The sequence below is a fragment of the Cynocephalus volans genome, chromosome 12 (assembly GCF_027409185.1).
Source record: "Cynocephalus volans isolate mCynVol1 chromosome 12, mCynVol1.pri, whole genome shotgun sequence".
NCBI lineage: Eukaryota > Metazoa > Chordata > Mammalia > Dermoptera > Cynocephalidae > Cynocephalus > Cynocephalus volans.
Genome location: NC_084471.1, coordinates 91,273,004 through 91,293,184, shown reverse-complemented (window position 1 = coordinate 91,293,184; position 20,181 = coordinate 91,273,004). Strand labels below are relative to the sequence as shown.

General features: G+C 40.3%; 1 pseudogene; it reads right to left on the bottom strand.

Moving 5' to 3' along the window:
• Positions 1 to 10,335: 10,335 nt before the first annotated feature.
• On the bottom strand, positions 10,336 to 13,111 carry LOC134391753 (translationally-controlled tumor protein-like; annotated as a pseudogene).
• Between the last annotated feature and the right edge of the window lie 7,070 nt (positions 13,112 to 20,181).

Below are 20,181 nucleotides of genomic sequence, written 5' to 3'. Positions count from 1 at the left end.
GTTTGGATTGTTCTTGTTTTTCTAGTTCTTTAAGGTGAAGTGTTAGGTTGTTCACTTGCCATCTTTCCATTCTTCTGAAGTGAGCGTTTAATGCAATAAATTTACCCCTCAATACTGCTTTTGCAGTATCCCACAGGTTTTGGTATGATGTATCATTGTTTTCATTAGTTTCAATAAATTTTTTGATTTCCTGCTTGATTTCTTCTTGGACCCATATGTCATTGAGTAGAATGCTGTTTAATTTCCATGTGTTTGTATAGTTTCCAGAGTTTCGTTTGTTATTAATTTCTAGTTTTAATCCATTGTGGTCTGAGAAGATACATGGGATAATTCCAATTTTTTTGAATTTATTGAGACTTGATTTATGACCTAATATGTGATCTATCCTGGAGAATGATCCATGTGCTGATGAGAAGAATGAATATTCTGAGGTTGTTGGGTGGAATGTTCTGTAGATATCTGCCAATTCCAATTGGTCTAGAGTCTTGTTTAGATCTTGTGTTTCTCTACTGATTCTTTGCCTAGATGATCTGTCTAATATTGACAATGGGGTGTTCAGGTCCCCTGCTATTGTGGTATTAGTGTCTATTTCCTTCTTTAGGTCTAATAGAGTTTGTTTTATAAATCTGGCTGCTCCAATATTGGGTGCATACATATTTATGATTGTTATGTCTTCTTGATGGATCAGTCCTTTTATCATTAAGTAGTGTCCCTCATTGTCTCTTTTTATGGTTTTTAGTTTAAAGTCTATTTTGTCAGGTACAAGAATAGCTACTCCAGCTCGTTTTTCTTTTTTGTTTGCATGGTAAATCTTTTTTGATCCTTTCACTCTTAGTCTGTGTGAATCTTTATGGGTGAGGTGGGTCTCTTGTAGGCAGCATATAGTTGGGTCCTCCTTTTTGATCCAGTCAGCCAGTCTGTGTCTTTTGATTGGGGAATTTAAGCCTTTTACATTAAGAGTTGTTATTGAAAGGTGTTGATTTATTCCTAGCATTTTGTTGGTTGTTTGGTTGTCTTAAGTGTCTTTTGCTCCTTGCTTTCTGATTTACTGTTCAGTTTCTGTGTTTGTTTGTTCCTTAGGTTGTAGATAGCGTTTTTGTTTGCTTGTTTTCTCTTCATGAATGCCATTTTTATTATACTAGTGGGTATTGATTTTTCTTTGGTTTTTATGACAGTGGTAGTTATTTTTCAGGAACCAAACCCAGTACTCCCTTGAGAATTTCTTGTAAGGGTGGTCGTGTGGTAGTGAACTCCCGCAGTTTTTGTTTGTCTGAGAAATATACTATTTGCCCTTCATTTTGGAAGGATAGCCTTGCAGGGTAAAGTATTCTTGGCTGGCAATCTTTGTCTTTTAGTATTTTGAAAATATCATCCCATTCCATTCTAGCTTTTAGGGTTTGTGGTGAAAAGTCTGATGTTAGCCTGATTGGGGCTCCCTTAAAGGTGATTTGATGCTTCTCTCTTGCAGCTTTTAAGATTCTCTCTTTGTCTCTGAGTTTTGCCAATTTGACTATGACATGTCTTGGAGAAGGCCTTTTTGGGTTGAATACATTTGGAGATTGTTGAGCTTCCTGGATCTGAAGATCTGTGACTTTTCCTATACCTGCGAAGTTTTCTGCCACTATTTTGTTGAATATGTTTTCAATGGAATCTCCATTTTCCTCACCTTCTGGAATACCCATGACTCGGATATTTGAGTGCTTACGGTTGTCTGATATCTCTCTCAGATTTTCTTCCATGTCCTTGATTCTTTTTTCTTTCTTTTTGTCTGCTTGTGTTATTTCAAACAGCCCATCTTCAAGTTCAGAGGTTTTCTCTTCAACTTCGACAAGCCTGCTGGTTAAACTCTCCGCTGTGTTTTTTATTTCGCTGAATAACTTCTTCAGTTCAGCAAGTTCTGCTACATTTTTTTTCAGGACATTGATTTCTTTGTACATTTCCTCTTTCAGATCCTGTATACTTTTCCTCATTTCATCGTGATGTCTAGCTGTGTTTTCTTGTATCTCATTCAGTTTCCTTAGAATTATCACTCGAAATTCCTTGTCAGTCATTTCAATGGCTTCTTGTTCTATAGGATCTAGAGTTTGAGATTTATTAACTTTTGGTGGTGTACTTTCTTGACTTTTTGTATTTCTGGTATCTTTTTTTTGGTGTTTATTCATTGTGGCAGGGGGTTTCACAGTCCACCGGTTTGAGACTAATGAATAACTAGGATGTTGCTGTGGTTGCCAATTTCGTATGGTTATCTCCGTGTCTGCTCAGTTGGCCCTTAGTGCCTTGTGTGTGTGGTTGCCTCGGGTCTTAGGCTTCTCCGGGGAGCCACCTTTCTGGTCAGCTTGGACTCTGCTGGCCTGGTGGATCACGTACCACAGGGTGTGTGATCACTGTTGAGCTTTCACTTCCTGTGCAGGACTTCTCCCTGTTCCGTGTGCTCTGGCCCAGTCTGTTGGATCGTGCAGTGGCGACCCCACAGGGTGTGTGGTTTCTGTCGAGTCTCCGCCTCCCTGGCCACACGTCTCCCCACTCTGTGTGCACAGTGCTGGGTTGGGGCGTGTCTTCTGCAACCCTCGTCTATCAGCTGGGCCTTCAAGACCCTGCTCGGCACCGCCTCACCCAGGAAGTCTACCAGGTTTCTGCTAGGCACAGACAACCGGTCTCTCTGGGTGCCTTTGTAGCACTGTGTAGATCTTTCTCGGGACTTGTTCACCTTTGTATCACCCAAGTATAAACCGAGTCTAGCGCCTGCCTGCAGCCAGCTCTCCGGCAGGTTCTAGTGGACCTGGGAACTCTCCTACCACACTATTCCCAACCAGAAATTGGTTAGGCTTTTTTTCCGAACTGGTGGCCGCAGAGATGGTATCTGCCTCCCAGTAACAGGGAGTTTACCTGGGGCCGGAGTCCAGGGTGTGGTGGAGTGACAGTCGGCCCGCCCATACTTCCTTGCCCTCCCAACACTGGCCAGGGACGCCCCATGCCACCAACCCACCAGAGAACTGCAGAGGGAGTGGGAGCGGAGGCCGGTCTGCAGGCTCTGGAAAGCCCTGCGCTGGGCCAAGCAAGTGGGAGGGCTCAGTGGCGGCCGAGCCGGGCGGAGCTCTCTGCACCTGGGAAAATGGAGGCAACCCCGGGGCGGTGAGTGGCCTGGTGATGCAGGCAGGAGCCGGGTGGGCGTCTGCCACCCACAGGACTGGTCCAGGGGTCACTCACAGGGTTGTGCCAGGTCGGGTGCTCACTCTCTGTCTCTGGTTTGTCGCCTTCCCTGTTCTCGGCCGCTGCCGCCTTGGGCTGTTCAGTCGCGTCGCGGCTCGGGCGCTCCCAGGAATCTTCTTTAATGCCAGCCTGAAACCTCGAATCCTGAATAGGGCAGCTGGCCGCCTTCAGCGCGGCCCCGGCCTCTGGGATCCTGTCTGCATCCACAGCAGCCCTGGTGCCGTGTTCCCTGTTTCGAGACTCGCTTTTGCAGCTAAGAAACAGTTCTTTTCCTACTCCACACTTCAAAGCTGTTGCCTGTAATTGAGGCAGCCTCTCCTGCCGAGGGCAAAGTGGCGGTCACCCCCCACGACCGGCCACCAGCAGCGGTCCTCCCTTAAGAGATGGCAAGAGGAAGGTCCACAAGTTTCCTGCCTGCCTGAGGCCCAGTGGCCGCCTTTTCCACCTCAGCTACTCCGCACCAGCCACCGTAGCCACTGCCATCTTGAAAGTCCAGGATCTGACATTCTGCCTAAATGCAATAAATATTTACTGAATGATTAAATAATATATCCAAGTTGACATTAATAGAAAAAAGTGTATTTTCAAGTAAAATCAGTGCCCCAGGCATATACTTCATGATTTCTCTGTTGTGTCAAGTGTCCAATGAACACATCCCAATTTAGGAACGTGGTGGTATAATGGCCTCATAACTGATTGTTTACCAGGATAACTTCCAGAAATACTTTTAGACACAGGTAATGGTGCTGAGTCATGGTGCCAAACATAGATCTTGGGCCAAGGTAAATACAATTTAACTTGATCTTGTGTCCTTACTCAGTGAGCCATGTGCTAGTGATATCACCATTTTAATTGTCAAATCTAAGCTTTTCACCTCACAGGTGATAAGTGCCTCTCTTTCTTCTGCAAATTGTTTCAGCTCTTTCTTTATCCAGACTGTAAAGCAGGAAGCTGAAGTGATTGTCCTCATAACTCAGGTAAAAATTGACAGTGATGGGAAATGACACAGTTATACAGATTATTTGGTTGAAGAGTCAGGAGGGAAGAGTAGAAAACCTTCTTATCTTTACGAACCTGCTTGGAAGGCACAGGATTCACTTCTTTATTCATGAAAAGTAACAATAATGACAGGTAATTTGGGCAATTACTGTGTGCCAGGCACCGGGCAAAGCATCTTACCCAACCCCACTCCTCTTCTATAAGTAAGTATTTAATAATCCCTGTGGTGTTGGTGAAGAATCTAATGAAAAGATGAATAATGGCATTTCTCCCCATCCCCACCACCAACCCAGTGGCACTGGGGATGTGACCAGGATTTCCCTGCTGCCCTCAAGGAGCATCCAGAACACTATTGTATTAGTCTGTTTCTGTTGTTTATAACAGAATACACGGAACTGGGTGATTTATCGAGAAAATGAAATTTATTGCTTACAGTATCTGAGGCTGGGAAGTACATAGTCCATCTGATGGTGGCGACAGTGACCCAGATGTCTCACATTGCAAGATGGCAGAAGCAGAGAGAGCAAAGAGAGAGAGACAGACAGACAGACTCTCCTCTTCTTTTAAAGTCCTCAGAACCACGCCCCTGACCACCATTTTTAATCCATTCACTACTGCACGTTCCTACAATCCAATCACCGCTTCAAGGCTCCACCTTTCAATTACCATAATCGGATTTCCCACCATCTTAACAGTCACAGTGGGGGCTAAGTTTCTAATACATAAAACTTGGGGACACAATTCAAGCTTCAGTGAGTTTGGGGGGGGACATAATCCAATCCACTACAACCACAGAACCGAGGTAAACAGGCAATTATAAAATGCTTGCTTCACAATTACAATAAGTGTCAGAGATAATTTTAGAAGGCAGCAAGGACCAACCGGAATATTAATATCAGTCAAGAAAACTTTTTCCATGTCTTTAGGACTTCAGTAAAAGCTTTTTTTCTGAAATAAAATATATAATAATACGGTGCCCTGCAGGCATAACAAAAATCTAAACTACTCATAATATACTCCCTTTCCCTCTGTCTTTTTCCCCACTCCTAAACTAGTTTCTCCTTCCCTATTTATTTGCACCGTTACTTAAAGGCTTGCTTGGAGCTCACTTCCTCTTACTCTTCCCTCACCATCCATCCTCATACAGTTACTATGTTATTCTCAGCAATGATTTGCCTCCACCTCTCCCTTTCCTTTCTCTCTGCCTCTCTTCTCCCTTAGATTCTCATTAGTTATTGTACCAACTTTTTAAATGGTCTCTGGCCACCTGAACCATTTTACGCATACACATATTCATCTTCCTAAACGGCAGCTCCAATTGTAGCTCTACCACCTGCACAAACCGCTTGTGACTCACAGATGTTGTCACTCTGTCATTTCAAGTTCTCACACAGCTTACCTTCTCCTCACTGACCCCTTCTATTCCAACCAAACTCTACTGCTTCCAGCCCCAGCTTACTCCTGCTCTAACCACCTCAATATCCTCATTTTTGCTCATCTAATTGCCAAAATGATTTCTTTTCTGCTTTTCCCTCTCTGAATTCTGTCTTGTTACAATGTTCATATCAAACACCTCATTTTCTGTGTCACCCAATACCAGTCTGGCAGTGTCTGTCCTACGTAGCAGGAATTAAATTTATGCTATGGCCCTTTCCTTCTGTACCCGCAGTCGTAACGCATTTCCAGTGTGGTTTTTGCAGGGTTTCCCTCACGTAGCATAGACTCCACTTTCAGCCAGCAGACTCCTCACCAAATCAGTACAGCCTAGAAGGTGAGCATGCTTAGTGGCGGCTACTGTTTCTTCTCTCCCTTCAAGTGCAAAGCGCAGATTACCCAGAAGACAAAGGAATAAAAGCTGTGGGCTCTTATCAAATAAGTAGTTTCTGTCATCTCTTAAACTGTGCCTTGGCTCCCATGAACCTCAGCAATACTCATGGAGAACTTGGTATTTGCCTACCTTAATGTCCTGCAGAGATTCACGAGGGGAGAACCGTAGACATTAAGAGCAATGAGCTGTGTTCCTGGAGAGAGATCGGCGAGGACACTTGCAGGTTTGAGCACAGTAAGATTCTGAGCCAGGTAAGTTGTTTTTAAAGAAATGAACTTTGTTCCAAATCATGCTATAGTTACATGAGTCAGGCAGAAGAAACCAGAGAGCAGTTTTCCCAAAGTTCACAGTTTGTGGGAATAAAAGATAAACATAATATTTATACGAAACAAAGAGCATAAGTAACATCTTTATCTCCATCATTATGCCTCTTACACATCTGGAAATAAAGACTCATACACATGCATTTAATACTAAATATTCAAAAGCTCCTGCAGAGGATGTGAATACAGATGACCTTCCTTAGGAAATGCTATAAAAGGACATAAGGTTAAAGGGAAAATTAAAAAAAGAACATGATGTTGTTCCTGGAACAGCAGATCACAGAGGCTAATGTGGGAAACAGATCCTGAGGGCATTTAATAAGCTTAGATAAGCACTAGATATTACATTGGCTCAGTCACATAATAACAATTTTTTATTCTACTGCAAATGTAAACCATTTAGAGAGTACATTTCCTTTTTTAATGATTCATTTGGGAAAACAGATATCATTCTTAAGCCAGACGAAGAACAGTTCATTAAATCTCGATAAAAATAAAATAGTGAAAATCAACAGGTTGATATTCTTGGTTCCATTAGCCACAAACCTCACAAAGCATTTGTTTCTTGAAACAACGAGTTTTAAGAAGTGGATTAATTTATTTCCACAAATATTTATTGAGTGCCTACTATGTGCCTCATGTATGGTAGGAGAAAATAACATTAAGCAAGATAGACATACCTCTTGTCTTTCTAGAGCTTTAAGTCTCACAAGGAAGGAAACCACTAGATAACTAATAACAAACACTTTTTAAGTTAAAATTGTGGTAAGTACTGTAAGGGGAAAGTACACAGTGTGATAAGAGTGTATTATTGAGAGAGAAGACCTAGTCAGATAAGTTTTCCCATAAAAATGACATTTAAGCTGTGGCTTGGAGGATGAGAAGGAGTAATCCTGGAGAAAGGTAAAAGTGTTTAGGGAAGATATTCTTGTTCTAATCCAAGAGAACTTGTGCAAAGGCCCTGCAGTAGGAGTAGCTGCACATCTCTGAGGCACCAGTAGAAGGCCAGTGGCTGAAGTGCAATTAGTGCAAAGAGGTGTGAGGTGCAATGAGATAGAACAGACACGGCCTTGGTCATAGGATGTTGAATTTTATTCTAAAATCAATAGAAAGACAGTCAGCAGGTAAATATTTAGATTAGCTCCTTTTTTTCTATTTTATTTAAGCCTGTATAGATCTTTTATACATATCTACTTTCTTGTGTTGAATTATTTTCTTCCGATACATTACTAAGAATAGACTTACTAATGTAAAGGGTAGAAATGTCTTCATTTCTCATAGAGTGCATTAACCTAGATACAGCTTTTCAGAAGCAAAAGCAAAGCAAACAACTGTATATGAGTAAACTACTTGCACTGTATCTGTCAACATTACAATTTTTCTCTCGTACATTTTGCTAATTTATTAAGTATGTTAATTAAGGTAATGCTCTCTCAAAGAGACCTGAAAAGCTTATTCCTTATCTAAATTATAATTCAAGGCTTATGTTCCTGATGGACAGATCACTTTCCTCCATGTGGTGACTCAAGGCCACAGGATTCCCCCAGCTGGTGGCTCTGCTATCCCCTAGGACAGTGATTCCCAACCTTTGCTGCACATTAGAATCACTTGGGAGTTTTAAAAGTTTTTGATGCCAAGGTTGCACCTCATATGAATTAAGTCAGAATGTCTGGAAGTGGAGCGAGGCATCCAGGTAATGACAGGAAAAAAAGAGAGTGTGAAAAGGCACACATGCTCCCTGGATGTCTTGTTGCAGAAGTGACACATATTCTATGGGTTAGAACTAGGCACGCAGTCATGCATATCTGCAAATGGGGCTGAAAAATATAATCTAGCTTTGTGCCCAAGAAGACAAAGGAACAGCTAACAGTCTTTGTCACATAAAGTATTAAAAAAAAGACCTCACAAGTTGCTGTTGCCTTAGTCTCCTTTTTTTTTTATAACTGTTGAATGTGACTTTTCAATTTTTTTTCAAATACTTGAAATTATTTCAAATATTTTTGTTTTGTTTGGGCTTGGCATCTAGAAGATCATAAGTGAATGTCTGGTGAATTTCATCATATTAGGTGATACACAAGTAGATACTCAAAAATGTTGATTGATGATCCTCTGAGATGTAAAGCCATTTATTTTATATCATGGATGAATTTTGAAGTGGGGGCTACTGATGCTGATAGAGGACCAGCTTCATGGCATTCACTTATCTGTGCAGGCAGCATGTGTGTGCCATTATTGTTCAAAAATTTAGTTGTAACAGGATATCAAAATAGAAGTTTTGGCTGAGACCAACATACACCAGATATCAAACTGGTAGATACCAAACTAGACAGAACACTCCATAGGACCTGCAAAATCTAGTTGGTCAAAACCAGTTAGTCTCCTTGCATATGAGAGCATAAGAGAGTCAGGAATTAGTGAGTAGAAGATGATTTCTGAAGGGGATTTTTGAAGAAGAATCTTTAAATATAGCTCTCCCAAAGGGGACGAGTTTCAGAAGTTTCCTCCTAACCCCATGACATGAGAAGGGAATTTAAGGAGACCAGTTGGTGAGCTTAATATGTGTCTCCTGCAGTTTGAGGGACAAAGAGGGCGAAGATTGCATTATGTCTGTTAAGTCTAAAGGGTGAGAGGCTGGATCAAGAGGAAAAGTTTGGCGAGTGCTGTAACTTCACTGCCCTTCCTTATGTGTATGCACCTGTGTTTGTGACTGTTCTGGGATCTCCCACCACCCAGAAAGTGGGAGGACTGCCCTGCTGCCGTGGGTGTCTGGTATCTCTCAGTTCTACTGTCTTAAGGTCTCAAGCAAGACTTTTGTTTTAAAATTCCATTACACTTTTTTTTTTTTTTTTTTTTTTTTTAGTTTTCTTCAATTGTGTTGTATAAATAAGACTGAAAACTCTGAAAGGAACAGTGTACCCTTTTGGTTATTTTTACATGAGATTAGAATAAGATAAAAGCCCTTGGAAAACTGTAAAACACCATAAAATTGTATGACATTAGTATTATTTGGTATTTATTTATTACACATATTTATTGCATTGAAAAGATCACTTTTCAAAATATAACATAGAAATATGTAACCGTATTTAAATCAGTTTCTATTTGTTTGGTGCTTTCCTGTATTTAGTCTCTAGTTAAGACTTCATGTGTTTAAACTTGGCAAGAAAAGTGAAAAGCATTGAAAAAAACTAAGTTCACTTAAAACATTTTCCATAATTCTCCTCTTTCTATCTCCCAATTTTTTGTTCCTGTGGAAAAATACCAGGGAAAATATTTCAAGTAATTATTTTAAAACACAAAGAGGAAGTTAAATGAAGTGAAATCTCTCTTTGAAAAAACAGTAAATAGCACAATGGACATAATCCATGTTCAAAAATTGACCTGGTAATTAGAAAGGCCAAGATCTAATACCTGTCCTCATTGGAAAATGAAAGTAATAACAGCAACAAAACTTAATCAAAGGATAAAAAAATATACAAAACTTTTTTTTCCCCACTCTATTGGTCTCTTTTTACTCTTTTTGTACTCTCTTCCAGTGTTAACTATTCCCATTTGTAGGTGATGAAATGTATAAGGATCCACTTCAAACGTTAGCACTACTACAAGCAAGTCTTTTGCCTTTACTTCAATTCAAAATCAAGACTTTCCATTTATATTCCAGTCCCAGGAGTAGTTTTCATTGTACAAGTTAACCGAAGACAGTCTTGTGCTTCCTAGTAGTGGTCTACAACCAGACTGTAGATTCTCCAGTTTAAATATGTATTAAACTAAGAGGCATTCTCTCAAATGAGTTTAAATGCATTTTATTTTTAAACAAACTACTTGATACCTTTTTCTTAGAAACAATGCCTTCACTCCAAATAAATCAAAGTCAAGTAAATGAAAAGCTCGAGATGATATCAGTCCCACTTGTCTGAGTAATCATGTATGGATGACAAACAGCTGGTTATGTGATGGATAATACACCCAACGTAATTACCAAATGTGTTTACAGTTGTCCATTTCTAAACCACTTTTAAAGAAAATCATATATGGGGTCACACCATCTGATAGAGTTTGGATGTGTTGTCCCTGCCAAAACTCATGTGGAAATCTGATCCCCAGTGTGGTAGTATTGGGAGCTGTTTGAGTCACAGGGGTGGATCCCTCGTGAATAGATTAATGCTCTCCCTAGAGGATGAGGGGTAGTGAGTGAGATCTCACTCTATTAGTTCCAGTGAGAGCAGGTGGTTTAAAAGAGCCTGGCACCTCCTCTCTCTCTTGCTTCCTCTCGCCATGTGATCTGCTTGTACCTGCCGTTTTCTGCCAGAGTAGAAGAAGCAGCCTGAGGCCTGCACCAGATGCAGCTGTCCCAGAATCATAAGCCAAATAAACCTCTGTTCTTTATAAATCACCCAGTCTCAGGTGTTCTGTTATAGCAACACAAAACGGACTAATACAGAAAATTGGTACCGAGGAGTGGGGTGTTTCTATACAGATACCTGAAAATGTGGAATCGGCTTTGGAACTGGGTACTGGGCAAAGGATGGAGGAGTTTGGAGGACTTATAAGAAGACAGAAAGATGAGACAATGTTTGGAATGTTTTAGAGTTAAATGGTTAAATCATTGTGACCAGAATGTTGATAGAAACATGGACAGTAAAGGCCATGTGGATGACAAGGTCTCAGATAGAAATGAGGAACTTATTGGGAAATGGACAAAAGATCACCCTTGCTACACCATAGCAAGGAACTTAGATGTATTGTGTCCATGCCCTTGGACTTTGTGGAAGGTGAGACTTAAGAGTGTGAACCAGAATGTTTGGTGGAAGAAATTCCCATGCAGCAAAGCATTAAGGAAGCTATATGGTTATTTCTAATAGCCTACTATGAGTTATGGTGGCAAACTCAGGATGTAAAGCTGGAATTTAAAAGGAAAGCAGAGCATAAAGATCTGGAAAATTTGCAGCCTGGCCATGTGGTAGAGAAGCAGAGAGCAGAAGAAAAATGCAAGGGTGAAGCAGATAAACTGGTTGCTAAAGACATTAGCTTGGTGATGAGGCAGCCAAGACAATGGTAGAAAGGCCCTGAAGGCATTTCAGATGTCTGGACGGGTGCCCCTCCCATCACAGACCCTGAAGCCTAGAAGGGTTGAGTTGTCCTGGAGGACAGACCTGGGGATCAGCTGCCCTTGGGAACCTGCCTCAAGTGGCCCCAAGTATGGTTCATGCAGCAGATCTAGAGAGCACAAGCTGGAAATCTTGGCATCCATGTGGTGTTAAGTCTGCAGGCTGGCAGGACATGAGAGCAGTGGAGGCATGGCAGCCTCCACTGAGATTCCAGAGGATGTATGGAAAAGCCTGGGGGCCCAGGCAGAGCCCTGCCACATGGGCAGAGCCACAGCAGAGGCCATCTACTACAGCAATGCTGAGTAGGAAAGTGGGGTTGGAGCCCCCACAGAGAGCCCCCACTGGGGAAACGTCTAGTAGAGCCAAGGCAACGGGGCTGCCACCAGGACCCCAGAACTGCAGGGTCACTGGCAACATGCAACACAGGCCTGAAAAAGCTGCAGGCACCAGTGCAGCCCATTGGGCTGTGCCTGGCAGAGCTGTGGGAATGAGGCTGCCCAAGGCTTTGTGGGCCCAGATGCTGCATTGTGCCCAGGATGCAGGACTTGGAGTCAAAGGAGATTATTTTGGAGCTTTAAGACTTAGTCTGCCCTGCTGGGTCTTGGACTTGTCGGGGGAATGTTTTTCCTTTCTTTTGGCTTATTCCTCTCTTTTGGAATGGGAATGTGTACCCAATGTCTGTTCCACCATTGTATCTTGGCAGTACATAAATTTGTTTTTGATTTTTACAGGTTTGCAGCTGGAAGAAGTTTGACTTTGGGTCTCAGATGAGACTTTGGACTTTGGACTTTTAAGTTGGTGCTGGAACAAGATAAGACTTTTGGGTTGGTGGGATGGAATGATTGTATTTTGTATGTGAGAGGGTCCACGGGCGAAATGATAGAGTTTGGATGAGTTGTCCCCGCCAAAACTCATGTGGAAACCTGATCCCCAACAAGCTGTATTGGAAGCTGAGTCATGGGGGGGGATCCCTCATGAATGGACTAATGCTCTCCCTGGGGGGTGGGGGTCCTGAGTGAGATCTCGCTCTGTTAGTTCCCATGAGAGCTGGTTCTTTAAAAGACCTTGGCACCTCCTCTCTCTCTCTCTCTTTCTTTCTCTCTCTTGCTTCTTCTCACCTGTGATCTGCTTGTACCTGCCGGCTGCCTGCCACTTTCCACCATGAGTAGAAGCAGCCTGAGGCCTGCACCAGATACAGCTGTCCCAGAATCATAAGCCAAATAAACCTCTGTTCTTTATAAATTACCCAGTCTCAGGTGTTCTGTTATAGCAACACAAAACAGATTAATATACCATCTTCATGATAGTCTTGCCATCTGGATTCATGTTTTACCAGTAAAGAACCGGTAGTTTTTGAAATTAACAAGGAAGTTTGATTTGTTCTGCAGCCCCTGTCATAAAATGCTTTTTACTCTCTCTAGTCTCTGTCCTTGTTTGTCTTTGATTGATTTCTTGCAATCTTTGATGCATTTCCTGTAGGCTTCTTCTGTGAAGCTGTTTTTCTGCAAGTGATGGATCTTGACAATGTCAACACTAGTGATTATTTTTCTTTCAAAATAATTATTTTAGCCCTCAGGACCTTCAGCAGAGGCATTGCCACCAATGAATGAGTTACTAATGTTATCCTCTTTCCTACTGACCATCTTCTCCTCCACCTCCAGGCACAGTGATCTCCCAGATCTTATAAGTATAGGAAAACTATCATCATGGCTGATGAAGTCTGGGTAGATAATGGTGGTGGCAACTGGAGGGAGAAGACAAAGGCACTAGTTGAGCAAGAGCCCAGAGTTCCCTTGGAGCTAGAGCAGCGCAGCTGGCTGGGTGAGAGCAGAAAATGTGTGAGCAAATAACAGTGCAGGAAAAGAAAAAAATTTTTAGTCATTTTAGTCATATGTTGTGGTAAATTCTTCTTCTGGTAAAGGAAAAGAAAAACTTAAAGTAAATATAACCATAAATCCGTGTAGTTCACAGTGAGCATGAAATGGGACCTCTGTGGCAGGAACAGTTTGGGAGGATGTTTAACGGTGTTTCACAGCAAGTGTGTGCACCCATATTTTTATATCCGAAGGGGCATCAGTTTCTAGCTCAGGCTCAAACGGAAGGATGAGAAAACTGGGGCTCATAGAAATTAACAACTTGATCGAGTTCATATTGCTAGTATCTGGCAGAGTTGGGATTCAAATCCAGAGCAGTCTGAATCCAATATTTGGTCTTTTTTCACTGTACGAACTTGACTGTCTGCATAAGAACTAAGAATGAGGATCCCAGGGCAGAAGCATACTGTGTTGTGCAGAATATCATGACATAGAAAGAACTGTACGGAATGAGGACAGCGTGAGATATTATCCTTCCCATCGGACTCTGTAGGAAGCAGGTGCCAAGTTGAGTTAAGAGTTCAAATGGCTTACTAGGGAGTAACACCATAAAAGGAAAGAGAGGGGAAGTAGGATTGGATAGAGGGAGCTATCAAACCATGACACAGACCTGACAAAGTCTCTGCCAGCCCAGCACAGTGCTCTGGAGCAAAGATTGTCCAAAGTTAACTCTTGTACCACCTTGTAGCACAATGGTGCTCAGTCATTGGCTGGGGGACACGCTGAGAAGAACCTGACCTCTTCTCAAAAGTTGAGGCAGATCCTAAGAGAACCAATTGCAGGAGACTGTCAGCTACTGCATTCCTCATTGCTGGGGAGCAAGCCCTGTTAATGGGGGATCTGAATAGAAATGCTCAAAGTCTTCCACAGATATACAGAAGAGCAGCAGAGCTTGGACAACTCAAGGAGAAAAAGCAGAACAGAGATCGTTCTTCTGACCCTACATACATAACCTGCATTTCCTGAATTACAATAGTTTGCATTTAACAACAAGGTTACAAATACAACTATTTTTTTAAAAGCTTATAATCCCACTTACTCCTCAAGAAGTATAAACCCCAGAAGTTCTTCCCAAATAAATTTTAAAATATTCAGTGAGTGTCTCACATGAGTTGTGATAAAAATCTCTTGACTATCATGGGAGGACAAACCAATTTTCTTACCTTGGCTTATATCACAGAGAAAATGTGACTAACTGCACTCCAGAGTGGTGGCTATGCTATTGTTACCCATTGACAGTGACACTGCCCTATGGGAGGTACCACTGATGATGCCAAGTAGCCCAAGACATAGGGTTCTTATTTCTAGTCAGAAATTCTGATGTCTTATGTACAGAGAAGAGAAGATTCTGAAACCAGCACTTTATCATTACTCATATCAACAGTGAAGCTACTGTCAACATTGCTACCATTCTGTCCCTGTGTCACCAACACCACCACTTCCAGGAGGACTCAATGTCTTATTGGAGGTTGTAGAATCACAACTATTTGAGATTTTTTCTTACTTTTCTAATGCAGCTCCCTTGCTCTCAGGCTGAGGATGGCTGGGCTGATTGATAATTTAAGTGACAAATGCAGATACATTCCCTTCTGACAATGACATATTAGACAACCAAATTTCAGTACTTCCACTTTCTTTTTCCTTAGAACGTGTTTTTCTTCGTAGAAAAATAGACCCTTGTTGTGTTACCCCCGCCTAGTCTTATAGATTTATGCAAATATTCTTCTATCCTGCGATGGTCATGGCTTACACATATGCAAGCTGAGATACCTGCTACATTTGCCTAAGAGTTTTCTCCAATTCCCAAAGAATGGAAAATTAGTATCAGAAAGGAACTGAACAGCTGATATTTTTTATAGTGTAATCGCGTGCGACTATCTCTTTAAGAAAACGAATACAACTATCATCTGCAGTGTGAATAGAGTTATTCTCATCAAATCCTTTTCCTGACTTTATAAAGAGTTAAAGACCTCTTCCTGGAAGAACGGTGGGTCCCACATGGCCATTATTGCTACAGTTTGTTGCCCAAACTGGGCAGAATCAGCATACAACACTCCCTATAAACAGTCTTGAGGCTTCTCTATTTGATTTTGTTATCTGTTGTACTAATACCAACCTTACCAACCTAGAATATTTTCAGTCCAGCTACCTCCACTTAAGAGAGTCAAAATAATGCTTAATGTTTTGGAACTATAGCTCAAAGAGTTCACTATCAGTCCCACAGTTTGCATTTGAGTCATTTGCTAAAAGTAGTACTTGCTAAAGCCTAAATACTTCTCACACAGCTTTATTTGGGCTATAACCACATAGGACAATATTCATTTTCACTCACCTTTAGGAGGGGCAGTATTGTGTCAGTACGTATAGGATAGCACTACAGAAAAAAAAAATCACAATTCAAGACTTTAGTCTCATTTCTGATCTTTAAATCATCACATAGAGATTTTTCAGGGTCTTTGGGATAAAATGAAAACTGAGGAAAGTTGCATTCCTGTTGTTCCTCCAGTTATCCTAGAAATCACATACTAATTTTTAGGAAAAAAGAGTTTAAAAGATAGACTTTCCCTACCAATTTTTCTCAGGCTACTGACATAAAATATATCTGTAGGCCATAGGGCACACAAATACGTTCAGCTCATCCTCTGGTTAGAGTGGTGATATGTCCTTCCTGTTTATCCTTCTTGAGGATATTAACTTTTCTCCACTTTAATTCCTGGAATGCTTTGATCTCACAGTGTTTTCTACACCCGCTTTCCAGCTTTTCTCCATCTCTGATCTCAACAATTGGGACCATGTAGGGTCCTGGAAGGACAAGAATCTTACCTCCGGTATGAATTTGAAATCCCTTTCACAAAAAAAAAAAAAAAAAAAAAGCTTATTTGAAAGACAGAAGAGACAGAAGATTCATAATTGAAGGATTAAATAAGCAGAAAATCAAATCAGCAATACGAGCCCTTTCACAGACATAGCCCAAAGTGTCTAACATAACTAGTAGACATGTATGGCCATAGAAACATAATTCCCTGGGCTGCTTCTAAGGTAGACAGGATGAAAGAAGCTCATTATTTTGGTGTTAATGGCACTTAGCATGCTTTGGTTACAGTGACTACCACCGAATATAGCAAACCCATAGGAGCTCCAGCGACATCAACTATCATTTAAATGCCAAGGGATCGTATGTAGTCAGGATTTGTATTTAACTCAATAAACAGTTAATACCACAAATATTTATTCAGCTCCCACCATTACAAAGCTGAACCTAAGTGAAACATTTGGTTAAGCCAGGAGCATTCAAGGCTAAAGGACTAATATAAGCAAAGGTAAAGAGTCTGTAATAGAATCAAAACAGTAATGGATTTAGTTTGAACAGAGTTCAGGGAGAATCAAAAGAGGAAGAGTAGAAAAGATGGAAAGGAAATAGGTCAGATCCAAATCAAGAAAAACTTTAAATGGCAGATTAAAGAATTTATTATTTCATTAGGAAATAGGAAAAAAATTGAAGATTCCTATGCAAGAAAAAGACATGATTAAAACTGTGTTTCAGGTAGATTAAACTGAAAGTAACCAGCAGATCAGGTGATAGGAAAGAGACCTTCAAGAGGCATTTCCTAGCTATGAGTCTGTTTCCTGGTTATCAGGGACCAGGGTAGCAGCAGTAAGAACAGAGATGACAGACTGGAAGGGGAGGTCTCAGGAAGTAGAATCAACATGACTAAGGAGCTAATTGTCATGAGAAACCAGGGAAAAGGAGCAAAAATTGTCTCAGGTTTTAGACCAAAGTCTCTGAAATAGGCTATTATGACAGTAGCATAGGTTCTGAGAATACAGTGACTCCACGTGCTTATCTAAAATAACATAATGAGCAAGGAGTTTATGAGAAAGTGAATATATTTAGTAATAAACGTATGTAGTAAAGTATCAAGACACTTTTATCTACAGCTCATTTTTAAACTAGGGACTGAGAAATAATAATGAGCACTGAGTTCTTATTCTGCACAAGGAACTACTGCCATTGTTACTAACACGCACCTGCCATTATTCTTTCACATGTGTACATTTACATTTTTTTTTTTTTTTTAAAGAATCAGTAGAGAAACACAAGATCTAAACAATACTCTAGACCAATTGGAATTGGCAGATATCTACAGAACATTCCACCCAACAACCTCAGAATATTCATTCTTCTCAACAGCACATGGATCATTCTCCAGGATAGATCACATATTAGGTCACAAATCAAGTCTCAATAAATTCAAAAAAATTGCAATTATCCCATGTATCTTCTCAGACCACAATGGATTAAAACTAGAAATTAATAACAAACGAAACTCTGGAAACTATACAAACACATGGAAATTAAACAGCATTCTACTTAATGACGTATGGGTCCAAGAAGAAATCAAGCAGGAAATCAAAAAATTTCTTGAAACTAATGAAAACAATGATACATCATACCAAAACCTGTGGGATACTGCAAAAGCAGTATTGAGGGGAAAATTTATTGCATTAAACGCTCACTTCAGAAGAATAGAAAGATGGCAAGTGAACAACCTAACACTTCACCTTAAAGAACTAGAAAAACAAGAACAATCCAAACCTAAAGTTAGCAGACGGAAAGAAATCATTAAGATCAGAGCAGAACTGAATGAAATTGAAAACCAAAAAACAATTCAAAAGATCAACGAATCAAAAAGTTGGTTTTTTGAAAAGATAAATAAAATTGACAAACCATTAGCATGGCTAACAAAAAAAAGAAGAGAGAAGACTCAAATAACAAAAATTAGAAATGAAAAAGGCGATATTACAACTGATTCATCTGAAATACAAGGAATCATTCGAGACTACTATAAACAACTATACGCCAACAAATTTGAAAATCTGGAGGAAACGGATAAATTTCTGGACACACACAAGCTCCCAAAACTGAACCGTGAAGACGTAGAAAATTTGAACAGACCAATAACAATAAAGGAGATTGAAGCTGTTATCAGAAGGCTCCCAACAAAGAAAAGCCCAGGACCAGATGGATTCACAGCAGAATTTTACCAAACATTCAAACAGGAATTGACACCAATTCTTTACAAACTATTCCAAAAGATTGAAATGGACGCAAATCTCCCAAACTCATTCTATGAAGCAAACATCATCCTGATACCAAAACCAGGTAAAGATATAACCAAAAAAGAAAACTACAGGCCGATATCCTTGATGAATATAGATGCAAAAATCCTCACTAAATTACTAGCAAACAGAATACAGCAACACATATGTAAAATTATTCATCACGATCAAGTGGGATTCATCCCAGGGATGCAAGGTTGGTTCAACATACGCAAATCAATAAATGTGATACACCATATTAATAAACTCAAACACAAGGACCATATGATCATCTCTATAGATGCTGAAAAAGCATTTGATAAAGTTCAGCACTCATTCATGACAAAGACCCTCTATAAGTTAGGTATAGAGGGAAAGTATCTCAACATAATTAAAGCCATATATGCCAAACCCACAGCCAATATCATCCTGAATGGGGAAAAGCTGAAAGCTTTTCCTTTAAGAACAGGAACTAGACAAGGATGCCCACTCTCACCACTCCTATTCAACATAGTGTTGGAAGTACTAGCCAGAGCAATCAGAGAAGAGAAGGAAATAAAGGGCATTCAGATTGGAAAAGATGAAGTCAAACTGTCCCTGTTTGCAGATGACATGATCCTATATATCGAACAGCCTAAAACCTCTACAAAAAAAACTGCTGGAATTGATAAATGATTTCAGCACAGTAGCAGGATACAAAATCAACACACAAAAATCAGTAGCATTTCTTTTCTCCAATAGTGAACATGCAGAAAGAGAAATCAAGAAAGCCTGCCCATTTACAATAGCCACCAAAAAAATAAAATACTTAGGAATTGAGTTAACCAAGGAGGTGAAAAATCTCTATAATGAGAACTACAAACCACTGCTGAGAGAAATTAGAGAGGATACAAGAAGATGGAAAGATATCCCATGCTCTTGGATTGGAAGAATCAACATAGTGAAAATGTCCATACTACCCAAAGTGATATACAAATTCAATGCAATCCCCATCAAAATTCCAAAGATATTTTTCTCAGAAATGGAAAAAACTATCCAGACATTTATATGGAATAATAAAAGACCACGCATAGCCAAAGCAATGCTCAGCAAAAAAAATAAAGCTGGAGGCATAACACTACCTGACTTTAAGCTATACTACAAAGCTATAATAACCAAAACAGTATGGTACTGGCATAAAAACAGACACACTGACCAATGGAATAGAATAGAGAATCCAGAAATCAACCCACACACTTACTGTCAGCTGATCTTTGACAAAGGCACCAAGCCTATTCACTGGGGAAGGGACTGCCTCTTCAGCAAATGGTGCTGGGATAAGTGGATATCCATATGCAGGAGAATGAAACTAGATCCATACCTCTCACCGTATACTAAAATCAACTCAAAATGGATTAAGGATTTAAATATACACCCTGAAACAATAAAACTTCTTAAAGAAAACATAGGAGAAACACTTCAGGAAATAGGACTGGGCACAGACTTCATGAATACGACCCCAAAAGCACGGGCAACCAAAGGAAAAATAAACAAATGGGATTATATCAAACTCAAAAGCTTCTGCACAGCAAAAGAAACAATTAAAAGAGTTAAAAGACAACCAACAGAGTGGGAGAAAATATTTGCAAAATATATATCTGACAAAGGATTAATATCCAGAATATATAAGGTACTCAAACAACTGTACAAGAAGAAAACAAGCAACCCAATTAAAAAATGGGCAAAAGAGCTAAGTAGGC